Source organism: Chlorocebus sabaeus, chromosome 18 (genome assembly GCF_047675955.1).
Source record: "Chlorocebus sabaeus isolate Y175 chromosome 18, mChlSab1.0.hap1, whole genome shotgun sequence".
Lineage (NCBI taxonomy): Eukaryota > Metazoa > Chordata > Mammalia > Primates > Cercopithecidae > Chlorocebus > Chlorocebus sabaeus.
Genome location: NC_132921.1, coordinates 11,066,672 through 11,077,668, shown reverse-complemented (window position 1 = coordinate 11,077,668; position 10,997 = coordinate 11,066,672). Strand labels below are relative to the sequence as shown.

The window sequence follows — 10,997 nt, the reverse complement described above, 5'->3', positions numbered from 1 at the left end:
CCTGTGCCTCTCTCTACTCTTTCTAACTCTCTTCCACACTACCCACCCTTTATGATCTTCCTGGTTGTCGTTATAATTTTTGACTGCATACTAACTTACCTTCCAGGCAGAATGGACCATCCACATTCTGCTTGACCCCACATTCGGGATGTCTTTTCCCTGGTCACACCTGTGAACCCTGTGAATATGAGGTATACTAAAATCTCTCTTTGTAAAACATCTGAAAAAGATTAAAGTCTTATTATTTTATGTCAGATACAAATAGGGAACTTTCTTTGAAACTATAGAATATATACCTGGTTGATGGAAAGGTTCTCAGAACCATAGGTATATTATATGGGGTGTTTAAGGAACCATATAAATAAATATGTGCTAATTTAAGGAACTTGTGTTTTCAATGATCCCAGGCATGTAATGTTGTTATACTGTTTCCATTTAATAAGAAGATGCTTTGAAAGACATAAATTACTTTATGGGGCCAAATCAACTTTGTTGCAAGACATAATTTATTTGCCAGTTTAATAAGTGACCTGGATTGCAAAATCTCCTGGAAATCAGTGGTCAAATATTTAGACTCCACTAGATTCCTATAGCAAGGAAATTCTTTGTTTCAAAATGAGAATTATTTATATACCAAAAAAAAACGTGGTTTTGCTCTAAATCCTCCAAGAGATCTTTCTTGAAATTCTCCTGCTAATTTTGTTTATACCCACCTCTGCTTCAGACACTTCAAGCACTATTGAAACTATAAAGATTTCTCTTTATTGGAGTAAGCAACTTTTCTAGCTATATGATGAATGAGTTGCAGAAGGTCATTCACGTGGCGTTTATAATTTGTTAAGATCCAAAGTGTTACACTGACCCTTCTACCACCTTCCAAGTGGTACAATGGTTAAGTAACAGGACTATGTTCTTCACATTAATGAGGATATGTCCCTGTGTGCTTTACATCACTGGAGGCCCAGAAATTTTAGAAATGTAATGGGTCTTCATAAGGTTTAGATTCCATCTTCTTCCATGCATAAAGGACTTGTCACTTCCTACCTGACATTATAAATGTGGCAGACAAGGACAATGTCCTAGGAGAGAGAAAATCTATCAAGTTGACAGTGGACAACTTTGGATTACAACACTAGGAACTTTATATAACCTTAGGGCAGAATCCTAAACTGCATTGCTGCTATTTTGGGTAAAAATGAAACAGTTTGGTTGTTTACGTGAAAAAATGATAAGAAATGGCTTCACTGTAACAATAGCCCTGTGCCAAGTGTCAGTGAAGATATGTTGCAATAATATTACATTCAATGTAGTATCTGTAAGCAGAGCTGCTCTCTGCTAGGTTTTGACATACACAGATATCCTTCAAAGGCCAAGCTGGGAAACTAGACAAAAGCTTAGAGAAATTACCATATTTGCACATCTTTCGTTGTGTGTTTACAGAGGCAAATTTAAGAAAGACTTTCCTTAGTAAGTTAAGTCAGCTTGAGTGCCAGATGATTTTTTCGTTTGGAGTAGTTGTTTGTTTGTTTTTCCTCTCTTAAAATTACATGGTGCCTGGCGCAGTGGCTCATGCCTGTAATCCCAGCACTTTGGGAGGCTGAGCAGGGTATCACCTGAGGTCAGAAGTTCAAGGCCAGCCTGGAATTTAATAGAAATTCCATCTCTACTAAAAAACAATAAAAAATACATAAAATTAGCCAGGTATGGTTGTGCATACCTGTAGTCCCAGCTACTCCAGAGGCTGAGGCAGGAGAATCCTTGGATCCCAGGAGGCAGAGTTTACAGTGAGCCAAGATTGTGCTATTGCACTCCAGGCTGGGTAACAACGGCAAGACTTCATCTCAAAAAAAAAAAAAAAAATTATATGGAACCAGAGTTTTCTGAAAAGATAAATTTTCAAAGATATTTAAAGAAAAAAAAAAGAATCACCCATGAATACACACACCCCCAAATGTATCTACTCAGAATAGAAGTCACTATTTTGGTGAGATGGGTTATTTATGGTGATGGGTTGTAGTGGAATTACATGATGAAAGAACTATCTATAATACTATCAGGAGTTCCTCCATAAATGCGTTGGTACATTTCTTTTTCTCAAGTTAAACATGACAAGATATAAGTAAATGAATCACAGAAACCAATGGGAAAAACATAAATTAGTCCAAAATGGTCAAGTTAAATTGCTTATTATTCCAGAAAAACATAATCAAGTTAGACTTAATTCACTTAAGAGACCAAAATAAATTCCAGACGAACTAAATAATTAAATGTAATAATTTAAATACTAACACTTTGCCACTCATTTGGTGTCTTTTGTGACATTAACATTTTAAAATACAATAATATTTCATTTTATATCATATTCATACAATTCTCGATCCATACTATACCTTGCCTACTCCCAAGTTCAGTTACAGAATTTGCAACCTACATAGAAAAATGGTCTTACCTTCAGATTAGTTTCGTGTAAATACAAGTAGTCATAACCTAATCAATCTTGCCCCATTTAAGATGATCTTTTTCTAAGTACACAGAATGCAGAATGAGACAAATAATCAAAACTCATCATTTTTAAAAGGACTTTAGCTCAGAATTTAATTCCTACAGAATTCCATTTTAAAGTTTAATATGTAAATCTATAATTAAGCAATTAATTATTCTCATTCTCAAGAACTTCTCCAAAGAAAAGAGACAATTCATGTGTAGCAACATACATTAGAGAGGTGTAACTGAAAGATTGACAGTGAAGGAAACAGGAGGGTCTAGAAGTGTCTCGGCTGGAATCATATTGATCTGAAAACACTGATTCTGCCAATGTGAGTAGCCATTGGAACAACATGACAGATGCACTGCTGACTCCTGCATTTCTCCTGCAGAAGCCTTGCCCTGATCAAGAGGTACTCCGTTCCTATCTAAGGATGGACAGTGTAACATTTGGCTGACTAACTAAACCTTCTTTCTCTCTTTCTCTGTGAGAAGAGGAAGCATTTGCTTTTTAAATTTATGTAGTGTGTTTTTCTTCTGACTTTAAGAAGGTGTATAATTTGTTTTCCAATTGCAACTTTTAGTGGCTAACACTAACCATGGCAATCTTTTGGAGAATAGAGAGAAGTAGAGGAACATGTGGGAAATAAAAAAAGAAAAGTAATTATTTTAAAAAGTAACTTGTATAATTTATGCATTTATTTTCAACAAGATTTCTATGTGTGTTCCTGCTAGGGGCTTGATGCAGTGATAGGTGCAGGGAAAGGTACCACTCTCATAAGATTTGCACTCTAGTGAGATTTAGTCAATAATTCTCTACAATTGTGTATGATACATACATCTTTAATTTTCTATATGCAATTGGATATTTTGCTTATATTTTCCTAAATGGTGATACAATTTCACATAAATATATATTGTGATCTCCTCCTTTAATATTTTTCTGGAAAATAAAATGAATGGAGGGCTATCAACTTGCACATACTTGCAATGAACCATTCTATACGAAAGAAAACCTCCAACCTGTGTTGAAACTAAAACACATCACTAAACCACTCTCTAATCTTATGACACTGGGGCAACATTTCCCATCATGACTTACATAAAAATAGTAATACAAAATTGTCTAGAGCTACTCTTTGCCAGTAAAATTCTTCTAATCATTTCTGAGAGAAAATAACTCACCATCCCATGTTTGAACTTCTTGTCACTAGGTTAGAAGCCCATTTTTCTATCTATTTCCTGTCTGTGCCTATCTTGTGACACCTCACCTTAACAATTAAACTCTCTGATGTGGAACACAACTAAATTCATTTTAGAAAATCAAAGTGCAGCTTCATCACTTGAATTTTCTTTATTCATTATGACATTAATATCTTCAAAGTCTTTCATAAGGCTAGGTAAGCTTCACCTCTATGCAGCCTGAAGTTCTGCAGTTGGCCCCCATCAAAATGTCTTTAAAGTTGTTTTCTCACTCTTCTCTTTACTATTGCATTATCGACTGACAGATTTGATCTCCTTATGTCATGCCAAATGTCTTTGCACTCTGTAATTCCCCGACAATATAATTTTAAACTATCACTTATGTTTTCCAAAGCAGTTTGGCTGGACTCTAAGTCCTCAATTTTATGTGTTCCTCATCTCTTGCAATTCTTCAGGGCATGGCTGCATGGCTGGATTTTCCAATGACAATCTGCAATGATGAAATTAGAGAAAGTAACATCTGAAAATAAAGGATGCTGCACAAAAGCCAAGTGTTTACAATAAAAAAGACTTATAAGCCAAGATAAAATATTGCTTTGTATATTTACTAAGGTTTTCTTAGTTACTTTCTGATAACTGGAGATAACTACTTTCAGCCATCCTATTTTAAGCAGTCATTTTCAAGCATGGTGTTTCTTCAGTGTCTATGTGGCAGGGAAATCAGACAACTGTAGATATCATTTTGGCCATTACGACACCCAAATTAACTCTGCTTAGATGGCCAAGTTGATTAAAAACCTGACTGCAGTCTTTTCACACCAACAACATAGACATTGTGTGTGACACAATATGAGCCTGAGCATGAAAGACCACATAATTTTTTAAAATTATATTCATATATAAGAATATGGAATAAAATTATATATGTACACACATACACAAACCAAGCAGGATTTGCCAGAGACCACCTCCAAAAAATAATACAGTCTCTAAGAAGTAAACTTAACTCTATGGAAAATGTGTTAAATAAAAATACTGAAAGGGATAGATAAGGAAAGAAATGACCTATGTAATGTTTTGAAACAGGACCTTGATAGATAGTGTAAGGCTAAAGACAACAGGAGCTTTGCAAAAATGCTGAAAGCTAATTAGTAAATATATTTTATGTGTATATAAGAATTCAAAATATAATTTAATGGTGGGAGAAATAAGTTACAAATAAGCAAAGAAGAAAACCAAAAAGATATCTGTGGTATTACATTGAAATAAGATGCATCAATATGAATTCATAGTGATAGATGAGAGAGAGAGAGAGAGATTAATAGAATGGATAGATTGATAGATATAGAATACACACATATGTAAATTAGCTCACACTCACATATTTCCTTGCTTACTCTACTGAAATGCCTAGAAGCAGTAACACCTCGGTAGTAAATTGATGGATGTCTAGGACAGGCACTGGCCTTTAGCTCAAGCAACTTTTCTGACAGTGGTATGAAATTAGAAATCAATAAACTAGAATTTTTGAGAATTTAAAAATACATGGAAATTTAACTGCATTTTCCTTAGCAACCAATAGTTCAAAACAAGAAATTCAAAGGGAAGTTTAAAAATATATTGAGACTAATGAAAATGGACACACAACATACAAAAAACCTTTGGGGTGCAGCAAAAGCAATTATAAAAGGGAAGTTTATAGCAATAAACAGCTACATCAAAAAAGCAAAAAATCTCAAATAACCTAGTATGATACCTCTAGAAACTAGCAAGAAAAAGTAAACCCAAATATCATAGATAAAAAGTAAATAAAGATTAGAGCAGAAATAAATTAACTAGAGACTAGAACAAAAATAGAAAAGATCAACAGAATTAGAATTGGGTTTCTGAAAAGATAATCAAGATTGACAAACCTTAAGCTAGACTAAGAAAAAAACATAGAAGGCTCAAATAAATAGAATCAGAAATGAAAGAGGAGACATCGCAAATGACACGGCGGAAATACAAAGGATCATTAGAGACTACTGTGAACAATTATGCAACAACAAATTGGATACTCTAGAAGAAATAGAAAAATTTCTAGAAACATACAACCTATCAAACTGAATTATGAGGAAACAGAGAATCTGAACACACTAATAACGAGTAAGGAGAATGAGTATATAATAAAAAGTTTCCTAAAAAAGGAAAGCCTGGGACCTGATCCCTTCACTGTGACACTATACCAAACATCAAAGAAGAACTAGACCAGCCACGGTGGCTCATGCCTGTAATCCCAGCACTTTGGGAGGCCGAGGCAGTGGATCACAAGGCCAAGAGTTCAAGACTACCCTGGCCAAGATGGTGAAACCCTGTCTCTATTAAAAAATACAAAAAAAAAAAAAAAGCCAGGTGTGGTGGTGGGCACCTGTAATCCCAGCTACTCAGGAGGCCGAGGCAAAGGATTGCTTGAATATGGGAGGTGGAGGTTGCAGTGAGCTGAGATCATGCCACTGCACTCCAGCCTGGGTGACAGAGTGAGACTCCATCTCAAAAGAAATGAATAAATAAAAATTTAAAAAAAGGAAGAACTAATCCCAATCCAAAAATTGAAGAGGCAGAGGCAACTCTTCCAAACTTGTTTTATGAGGCTGGCATTACCCTGATACCAAAGCCAGGAAAGTATACATAAGAAAAGAAAATTATGGGCCGATATCCCTGATGAACACAGATGGAAAAGCTCTCCACAAAATACTAGCAAGCCAAGTTCAATATCACATTAAAGAATCATTCACCATTACCAAGTAGAATTTATTCCAAAGATGTGTTGATTGTTCAATACAAACAAATTTTAAAATGAGATACACCACATTAACAGAATTCAGGACAAAAACCGTATAATCATCTCATAGATGCAGAAAAAGCACTTGAAAAAATTCCATGTCCTTTTATGATAAAAACTCACAACAAATTAGATACAGGAGGAATTTAAAAGAATAAAGGCTACATATGATAAATCTACAGCTAATGTCATAGTCAATGTGTAAAAGTTATATATTTTTCCTCTCTCTCTATGATCAGGAACAAGACAAGAATGCCTACTCTTACCACTTTTATTCAACATAGTACTGAAGTCCTAGCCACACCAAGTAGGCGAGAAAAATAAAAGGAATCCAAATTGGAAAGAAAGAAGTTAAGTTGTCCTTGTTTCTAGACAATATAACCTTATATAGAGAAGACCTTAAAGACACCAACAAAATATTTTTAGAACTAATAAACAAATTCAGCAAAGTTGTAGGATACAAAATCAACATAAAAACAGTAGCATTTTAATAAAATAACAACAAAGTATGTGCCCCCCCCAAAAATCAAGAAAATAATAACATTTACAACAGCTACACAAAATACATAGGAATAAATATAAATAAGGAGGTGAAAGACATGAACTATGAAACAATAAAATATTGATGAAAGAAGTTGAATATGCAAAATATTCCATGATCATGAATTGAAAAAAAATTATTTAAACGTTCAGACTTCCCAATGCAATCTACAGATTCAATATAATCCCTATCAAAATATCAATGACATTTTTCACAGAAATAGAAAAAAGAAATCCTAAAATTTGCATAGAACCAGAAAAGACCCTGAATATCCAAAACAAACTTCAGCAAAAAGAACTAAGCTGGATGTATCAGACTATCTGACATCTAAATATACTGCAAATCTACAGTAATCAGAACAGTATGGTACTAGCATAAAACCGAACATATAGATCAATGGAACAGAATAGAGAGCCCAGAGATAAAGCCACACATTTACAGTTAATTGATTTTTGACAAAAGTGCCAAGAACATACAGTGGGGAAAGGACAGTATCTCTATTAAACAGTGTTGACACAACCGAATATCCACATAAAGAAAAATGTAATTATACCTTATTTCACACCATATAAAAAAATCAACTCACAATGGATTAAAGACTTAAATGTATGATCTGAAACTGTAAAAACTACTCTAAGAATACAGGAAACAAAACTCTACAGCAATGGTCTGGGCAATAAATTTTTTGATAAAACCACAAAAGCACAGGCAGAAAAAAAATATATATAAATGGGATTTTATCAACCTAAAATGTTTATGCATAGCCAAGAAAATAACCAACAAGGTGTAGAGGCAACCTACAGAATAGGAGACAATACTTACAAACCGTATATCTGAAATTAGTATCTGAAATATATTAGAAACTTAAACAACTCAATAGTAAGAATACAAATAACCTAATTAAAAACAGGCAAAGGAACTGAATAGACATTTTTCACGAAAAGTGATACAAATAAGCAACAGGAGAAAAAATGCTTAATATATGTTAATTATCAGAAAAATGCAAATAAAAACCACAATGAGATATCACCTCAAACCTATTAGAACATTTACTATCCAAAAGACAAAACAACAAGTGTTGGAGAGATGTGGAGAAGGGGGAACCCTTGCTCACAGTGGCTGGGAATGTACAGACATTATGGAAAACAGTATGGAGGTAACTAAAAAAGTTAAAAATTGGACTGCTGTGTGATCCAGCAATTCCACTACTGGGTATATATTAAAGGAAAAGGAAATTAGTATGTCAAAGAGATATTAATATCTGCACTCCCATCTTCACTGCTGCATTATTTACAATAGCCAAAATATAGGATAAACCTAAGTGTCTGCCAACAGAAAATGAATTTTTAAAAAATGTAGTATATATAAACAACAGAATACTATTCAATCTGTACAAGAATAATAACATAATCACGTATTTTAAAATAAATAATGTAACTGTTTGTAACTCAAAGGATAAATGCTTGAGGAGATAGATACCCCATTCTCCATGATGTGCTTGTTTTACATTGCATGCCTGTATCAAAACATCTCATGTACATCATAAATATAAACACCTGCCATGTACCCACACAATTTTTAAAAATAATTTTTACAAAACTGTGAAAAAAGAAGGAAATCCTGTTATTTGTGGCAACATGTATGAATCTGGAGGACGTTATGTTACGTGAAATAAGCCCCACACAGAAAGACAAATACCATTTGATCTCACTTACATGTGCAATCTAAAAAAGATGAAATCACAGATGTAGATAATATAATGGTACCAGGACCTGGAAGGTGTGAGGAGGGAGATATTGGTCAAATTATACAAAATTTAAGAGGAGTAATTCAAGAGAAATGTATTGTATTCTTGAACATTGCTAAGTTGCTAAGTGAATAGATTTTAAGTCTTTTCACCAAAAAAATGAGAAGTATGTGAGGTGATGCATCTGTTAATTAGGTTAATTTAGCCATTCCATGAACTATACATATTTCAAAATATCATGTTGTACACAATAAATACATACAATTTTAATTTGTATTTAAAACTAAATTAAAAATACATAAATGTATAAAGAGAAAAATTTCCAGACAGGAAATAAAAGGAAACTGGTGATCCCAATGGAAAATGTGTACAGCATATGACTGACTTCTCAGAATTATCTGTCTACTGTTGTGAGAAATTTTATTTACTTCACGCATATTTTGTTTACCTGTATGGAGGTGACACTCTTAATTTAGCTATATATATACATATACATATATATATGTGTGTATGTGTGTACTTTAAAACTTCATTGTCATATCTAAGTAAATATAAATTTGAGTAATATAATCAGATAAAATTCAAGTGATTTTTAATAAAACAATTTTCAACATGTGATTTCTCACAGAATTTTGTGTCACGTACATCTTATCTATAATTATAAATAGTTTATATGTCTCATAATACAGAAACTTTAGAGGCATAAATGACGGTCATGACAACTTTATATCAAGGATGGGCATCTGAATGGATGAAAAGCCATATGGAACTATAGATATTTTCATCTTCATAAGTTTCTTCTAAATACAGAATTTGATAGTATTTAGATGCATTTTTTTTTTTTTTACTAATATAAGAAACAGTCCCCAGACTCAAGACATTTTCAGTAGAATGACATGTAAAGTAATAATTTTGGAAATATGGGCTATAATTGAGAGGTAACTATGAAGACGTAGAGAGTCTAGGAGAAAGGGAACTATACAACTGATGTGTCTATTGGTGTCCTAGATGCAGAAAAAGTGCTTTTTGATTGTTTTATTGACTTATTCATTTTTTCTTAATGTGTTAATTCTTTCACTTTGTTCACCTCCGAATGTTCTCCATTAGGTTAAAGAAAAAGTCCTCATAGAGTAAAATAGACCAATTCAGGCTAACTTCCTAGAACTAAATCAAAAGGAAAAACTCAACTTCCCACGCCCAAGTAACAAAAGGACCAGAGGCTACTCCATTTGCAATCCCCCCTGATTTTTTCTGCTGTGGCAGAAGAAAAATTGAAAGATCCTCTAATTAGTCCCCTCCCACAACCAGTCAGCCTGGTCGTAGGGCAAGTCTTCATTCGTATAGGAGTATAAATTTATAACTTCACTTCAGCCTCTGATTTGGTCACTTTCCACAATTAATCAGACTGATCGCAGGCCACTACTTCATTTACATAGGGTATACACAAAGTAACCAATGGGAAACCTCTAGGGGTGTATTTAAACTCCAGAAAATTTTGTAACCAGCACTCTTGAGCCTCTTGCTCAAACTAGCTCCCCCTCTGTGAAGTGTACTTTTCGTTTCAATAAATCTGTGCTTTCCTTTTGTTGCTTTGTTTGTGTGTTTTGTCTTATTTGTTCTTCAAAACGCCAAGAACCTGGACTCCCTCCCAGTAACACTTTCACATAAGAAGACTTTCATTGTTTCTAGTCACAAAAACTGACTCAGGTGAATATTTCCGATTCCAGTTATTCATAAATCTTCCAGCTCTATTCGAAGTTAAGCACACTCCAGTCCTGTTTTGCTATGAGCCAATCATGGTAAAGGCCTGAGGCTGTTCTCTTCTCTCTTTCCCCACCTGATGCTTCCATTCTGCCTCGCTGACTGTGGTTTCTGAACCCTCTGGATTTCAGGTTGTAAGGAATGAGAGCAGCACTCTTGCTTATTCCCTTCTTGTGCTTGGCAGTTCTTTACAGCTGTTCCTTTCTCTGCTGAGCCGGTTTGCTGGGGGGCTGGAAATTTGCACACTTCTTCCCTCTGTCACTCCTTTGTGGTGGAGGATGGAAGCTTCTGGCAGTACATGTTCAGGTGCTGCTGCTTCCCCTTCTGTTTCTCTTTCTCATGTCTATTGCACTTCTCATTGCTCTCTCAGATGCCATCCTAGACCGGATCTATGGCAACTCCACGCTGGCTTCCCCTCCCTCAATGCCCATGGGAGGCAC

At 34.4% G+C, this 10,997-nt stretch overlaps 1 long non-coding RNA gene across 2 annotated transcripts in view; it reads right to left on the bottom strand.

The window, feature by feature from the left end:
- The window catches only part of LOC140709042 (uncharacterized), a 95,735-nt gene continuing 84,738 nt past the window's right edge, over nt 1–10,997 (bottom strand). Inside the window, exons 3-4 of one of the 2 annotated variants that reach the window (XR_012089376.1) lie at nt 1,718–1,840; nt 1–178 (exon numbers count right to left, since the gene is read on the bottom strand). This is a non-coding gene — a long non-coding RNA (uncharacterized lncRNA). Of the gene's footprint in view, nt 179–1,717; nt 1,841–2,844; nt 4,178–10,997 lie in introns of those variants that run through there. The other variant, XR_012089378.1, reaches the window with a different exon arrangement.